We start from the raw sequence: 6,686 nt of genomic DNA, 5'->3' as shown, positions 1-6,686 counted from the left end.
TACAGTGACCCACTTGTAACCTACTGTACAGCACGAGCGACATCCACTTACCCACCTTTTTTTAATATACATACAACGAAACAAATTTCTATTTTATTAAAATGTTTAGGCGAGATGGACTCAAATCCAAATTTTTATTCGTTATAGAAATTAGGAAATTTTTTTTCAAACTAAAAAAAACCTCAAGTTCGTTCACATTAAAAAAAAATTATTTCATCATCTCGTTATGAATTATGCTTTTTGGTGATAAGAAAAAAAGCTTGTTGCCAAAAATGTCCTGTTTAAAATCAAAGAAAATGTTAATATTGAAGATATTAAACAAACTACACAAAAAATAATAATTTTAAAATCACAATATGCATTATTGGTCGTTCCGTTCGGAATCTAAAAACCTTACTTATAAATGTATAAAACGACAGTCAGGGGCTTCATTTGGGGGGGAAGGTGCAGGGTGTACATTTTCACCAACTTTTTTTTAAATGCCTTCTTTGGCTTGCCAACAATAAATAAAAGCGCCGATATACCTAAGTGTTTTATATTATATATATTTTATATTTTTTCTGTATTAAAAAAAAAATGTATTTTACTAATGTTTAATTTCCAAGAATGTTTGATGTGATTTTGTGGTCCCACAATATTATAATTGATAAAATTATAACACAAACATTCTGAAGAATACCAATAAAATAAATTTCTGGTTTTATTAAGCCAGCTATATTATATATTTTGAGTATGCAGGGAGAAAAATGTGTAGGTTAGGTATTTTATTATAAAGGTGATTTATATCCATACATTTATTTATCACTGTACATTTGTATCCACAATATAAAATAAATACATTAAAAGTACCTACACATAGTCAAAAATAGTAACCAATATTGTCGTATTTTCATACTAATATAAGTGACCTATTAAATAAATTATTCAAATATTCTACAGTTTTTGACTTTTTGTCCCCACTGTCAAAAAAAAAATTTTCTATGTGGCCTGGTAATGATTTGAATAGCCTGCAAACATTTTGGCACCAACAAAAAAAAAGTGGAAATGACGCCCCTGACGACAGTATAATATAATCCAGCTGATACCGGTCGATTAATAATGTGATGGCTTATTCGCTGTCTACTAATAAATTATGTTTGTTTTAAATCATCGTCGACGGCCCAGAAAGAAATCCGGAAATCGGCACATTTGCAACTCTGACACCTATACGCGGAAAAAACCGGCAAAAAAAAATGGCTGCATCACATAATAACGAAATGACAATCGAAACAACCATCAAGCACATCTTGGACAAGATCATCAGCAACGTCGAATACGAAATTATGGAAGAAGAACTGAGCAGATTCGACGACATCGACGAGGAACCGACCATCGGGAATCTAGAAGGACTTTTGTTGTATGCGACACGGTTCGCAGGCGACGATTACGTTCCGTCCAACGTCTTTCAACCGGCCGACAATTCTCGCAAAGCTGCAGAACCGGTTGAACCGACCAGAGACGACGTGGTGGTCGCACCGACGGTGCAGGAAGCCGCGGAAAAGGAGCTAGGTGGCGAGGCGATGGGCGCCACACCAGCCAAGGGACTAGAGGTCAGGAACAGTTTTGGAATCTTGATCGGTTGGCTGGACCCGGGGGTCAAAACAGAAACATGCCCAGCTCCGCGCAGTGGAACGGTAACAATTGTCTCCTCTGCGTGGAGAGGTCTAACGAGAGCCGCACGCATGTTGTGTTGTTGTCCCCCGAAGTGAAACCGTCCGAAAGTTTCCCCCCTGGCTGAGGGCAGCGGACAAGGTGAGGTGACGTATGGGGTCGAGGTAATAGGTACGTGAAAGTGCACATTAAGGTGATGATCGGCGGTAAGTCACCGATACACGTTCTCCGGCCATCCTGTGGTAGCGCGACGGGATCGCGGACGTTGCGCCCTCGAGGTCGCCAAGACACGCGAGACCCTCTGGCGGCTCGGCCGGCGCCCGGCTGCTTCGGTCCGGGAGCGACAACGACACGACGACGGAGGCTAACGGTACCGGCGCGGACAACGACGCCGTCCCTGACGGTACCTGCTCAGTGACGAACGCAGTGCTGCACGAAGACGACTCGTGACGGCGGTGACGAAGACCTCAGAGCTCACGGCGGGTGATTGATGGATGACTATAATTACAGGGTATCTAGAAACACCACGGACGTCAGCAGCGCCGGGCTCGAGGAAACGAAACGTTTCGTTGGGTTAGGCGGTGCGTGACTCCGTCGTCGCCGGCACAACAGTTGTCTTCAGCACCTGCAGCACCGTCAAGCAGCGCACGGCATCGCACACTAGCCTCTCGTCGCCAACCGTCGTCGCTCTCGCAACTTAGCCCGGACGTTCTATTAAGTAGGTAAATCTGATTTTTGGTTAAAACAATAACAATAATTAGGAATAGTGACCGATAAATATGCGAAAGGTATCAGAAAACCACTCCGCCTTGTCCAACTATTATATCTCGTCAGTCTGTTGACAACATCAGCTAAAAACCAGATCGATGTCGCATTACTACAGTAGCTGTTGTAATATTATTTTCATCCTCTCCAATCATCGTTTCGTATCCTTTACTCACATACTCACTGCAGTATCCCACACTTACCTAGTATGACCTGACCATGTATTAACCTAGATTATTATTTTTATTTTTATTTTACTGCATTGTTATTGTAATTATTTAATGTAAAGAACGAATTATTAATACCTACTTACAGTACTAATCGTAATTCAGTCGAATAAACGTTACTTACAAATAATTATACTAAGTGTACAGTGGGCACTGCGGACATTCTCGTTAGTTGTCTCCGTTTTACAAATGCATTGAACATGGTAAATTCAGGTTCAACCAGTGGTGACTCGAGCGTGACTTGGAAGACGGGATGATCGCACCTCCTACTAATAAGTTAAAGAAAAGGAGAAAATTATTTTTATGCTTATATAATTGATATTTAGGTTATATTCAACGAAAAATTATTTTTATTAAAACGGCAATTTTTGAATAATAATATATAGGTAGGTAGTATATTTAATAAACTTCGACTCTTCGCTTTGGTAAATATCCTAAAATGAAAATATAAATGTATTGTTATTTAGCGTATGTAGTTGATATAAGTACCAAAAATCAAACGAATTGTAGTTAAAATCACGTACTTTCCACAGATCTTGCAAGGGAATTCTTCATAATTCGGATCAACTTGTGTTGGTGTCAGGGTTTGCCTTCGATCTGGTGTTCCGTTAGTGTGTAGCCTCATATGAGCTGCTAATCCTATTTTGTTACTGAATGTCTAAAAATGATCAAAACGAATAGGTTTTTATTATTTATTGTACGTTGACATTTTACAGGAATACGAATGAGGAGGGAAAACTGGAAAAGGATCCAACTCACCGAAAAACAGTCTGAGAATTCGCAAACGAATGTTTGTTGGTTCTCCGAACTGTCGTTAGCCTAAAGAGGAAAAAATAAATAAAAAAAAATAAACGAAAAAAATTTAACACAATAAAGTGAGTGTTTTTTTTTTTTTTTTTATTAAGATGGGAATAAAGATGACAATAGATATACTATCAAGTATCAAACATGGACACTCATTGTGTACATTATTTATAAATTTGGATACATTAATTTGTCGTATGCAAACATTGGATTGTTTCTCTCAAAAACCAGGAGCACAATATATTGTGGGATTTTAATGCCCTACAAAATTCAAAAAATATTAAAATTCCAGCCCTGCATATTTAATTTGATCATATGTAGAGTTGTTTGGCCAAAACTGCGCTAATTTCGTATATAGGTATACGACAATATGTGGTTGTGTTAGAAAATAGCATAGGTATCCGTTCAAAATGATATTTAGAGTATATTTTCGAATTAAACAGGAATTTTGGACGGATTTAATTCCCTCTCGACAAAATCTGAAACACAGTACTGTTTAATCCTAAAAATACGAGTGTTCGTTTGGGTAGCACCCATATTATATGTCATTAACACGATGTGTAAAATATAATCGTAATATCTTGTTTCCAAAGAGCGAGATATCGTTTGAAATTATAGGACGTGTTGTAGGTTTTACCGCAGAATAGTTTAATCAATACCGTCATTTTACGTAAACGCATATTAAGTGTGTGTTTGATTACATGTTAGATAGGGACAAAACATAATATATTATTGAATATTATAGTGATATTTTTGTAATCTAAATTTTAATTTAAAACCTTTGACTTTTTTATCGTTATAGATTTCCAAGTTTTATACTTTTTTAAACGACAATATTAATTTTAATTTCATACTAAAGAAAAATATTTTTCTGAGAAGTTTTATATCCGGGTTAGGTTATATTTTATGGATTAAGGAGTTCTCAATATATACAATATACATATTATATTATGTCGCATTCATGTCGCGTATTGTTGTACGTTACTGCACGAAATGGACAACGTTTGAATCCGTTCCACGAAATGGAACCACGGTTTCTCCACTTCACGTAATTTAACAATATGGATTGCATTTCGTGAAATGGATACCTAAACCGTCATTAACGGAACTTGTTCCGTCATTTGCCATTTGGATCATATAAGTATTTAAAGATCGAATTTTGACAACATTTATGAAATTTAAAATTGAATAATTATTTTGTAGTTAAAAATTCATAAAAAGTTCAACTTTTATATCTAAGGATTGAAAAATTAAAACAAGATTCCACGTAAGTAGTTAATTCTGTTACCAAAAAATCTAAAAAATACATAAGCACAGTTTATTTTTATAGTCATTTTAAGTTCAAAAGTGGATGAAATTATATATTAAAAAACCTAGAATAACTATTTTTGTTATTTTTTTGTGATAGTATAATATTATTCGTGGGTACTTGAAACTTCTAAAGTATTCTAACGCGTTATAGGTAATTACTTAATGGATATTGTGATACGATTAATTTGGAATTTATTATAGATACCTATTATTGGTCAATTTTTTTTTTAATACTATATATAAATATATAATATATCTTATACAGTGATAATATATCATTGAATTCAAATTTAATATTATCCATTGTACAGTGACCCACTTGCAACCTACTGTACAGCAGAGCGACATCCACTTACCCACCTTTTTATTATTTATTTATTCTATATTAAATATCAATAACATTTTATTTGTTGGGTACAAAAGCTTGAAAATTGTATAGAAGACTCCTAATATATTGTTTCAAAGACAGATGAAAAATATTAAAAATCCAGTCACAACTTTTTTTATAAGCATTTAAAGTTCAAATATTGACAAAATACGAAAAAATGACGAAAATTTCCAAATTATTTCGAGTTAGAAATTCATAAAAAAATTTTCTTTTTAAATCTAAGATTTGAAAATGTAATGCAAGATCCCTCAAAAATTTGTCTACCTTTATCAAAAAAAAAAAAAATGCCTACAAGAAGTCAAATTAAATTTTTATGAGCGTTTGAAATTCATATCTTTTCAAAATTTGATATTCACTCGATTTCTCATGTAACTATTTCCTTATTTTGTTGTAGGTAATTAAAATACGAAAGACTGTAGATGCTTGAAAATTTCAGTAAATGTTTATATTTTCATTTTGTATACACCATACAATTTGAAAATAATTTCTCTTTTTGAGCTGTTTACGGACATTATCAGTTTTAAATTTTTTTAGTTTTTTTTTTCTATAAATATCAATAAATTTTTATTTGATGGGTAAAAAAGCGTGAATATTTAATGCAAGGCTCATGATATATTGTTACACAGCAGTTGAAAAATATTAAAAATACATTGGCACAATTTTTTTTATGAGCATTTGAAGTTCGAATTTCGACAACATTTATCAAATTTAAAATTGAATAATTATTTTGTAGTTAAAAATTTATAAAATTTTCAACTTTCATATCTAAGGTTTGAATATTCAAAACAAGATTCCACGTAGATAAGTAGTTAATCCTGCTACCAAAAAATACATGACCAGTTTATTTTTATATTAATTTTAAGTTCAAATTTGGACGAAATTACATATTAATGATAATTATTTTGTAGTAAAAATTTTATAAAATGTTCAACTTTTATAGCTGAGGTTTGAAAATTTAAAACAAGGTTCCACGTAAATAGGTTATGTATGAATTACTTTGTTACCAATAATATCATCAAATATATGTAGTAATATCATACGCTGTCTGACAGTCTTCACTCAGAATCGTTTTTCTTATACAATATTATATTATTGCATTCAATTTTAACACCATCGATTACAGTGACCCACTTGTAACCTACTGTACAGCAGAGCAACCCACTTGCCCACCTTTTTAAATTTTATAAATTTTATCATAATAAATGCTTATAAAAAAAGTGTTATATATTTTTCAACTGTAATTGAAAAAAAGGTGGGTAAGTGGAATTCGCTCTGCTGTACAGTAAGTTACAAGTGGGTCATTGTATAATGGATAGTATTAAATTTGAATTCAATGATATAATATCACTGCATAAGAAAAACGATTCTGAGCGGAGACGGTTTGTCAGTCTAGATATTAGACATACACAGTGGCGAGCCGAAGTGGTCAATTTTGACGCAGTTGCGTCAACTTTCAAAGGGGTGGTGCCACCCCGTGACTGTGGCGCAGAATCACATGCTAAAGCCTGATCTCTTGGCTCTTTTTATCACATTTTATCAAC

This window comes from Acyrthosiphon pisum, chromosome A1 (assembly GCF_005508785.2).
Source record: "Acyrthosiphon pisum isolate AL4f chromosome A1, pea_aphid_22Mar2018_4r6ur, whole genome shotgun sequence".
Classification (NCBI taxonomy): domain Eukaryota; kingdom Metazoa; phylum Arthropoda; class Insecta; order Hemiptera; family Aphididae; genus Acyrthosiphon; species Acyrthosiphon pisum.
Note: the sequence above shows the minus strand (reverse complement) of the source record.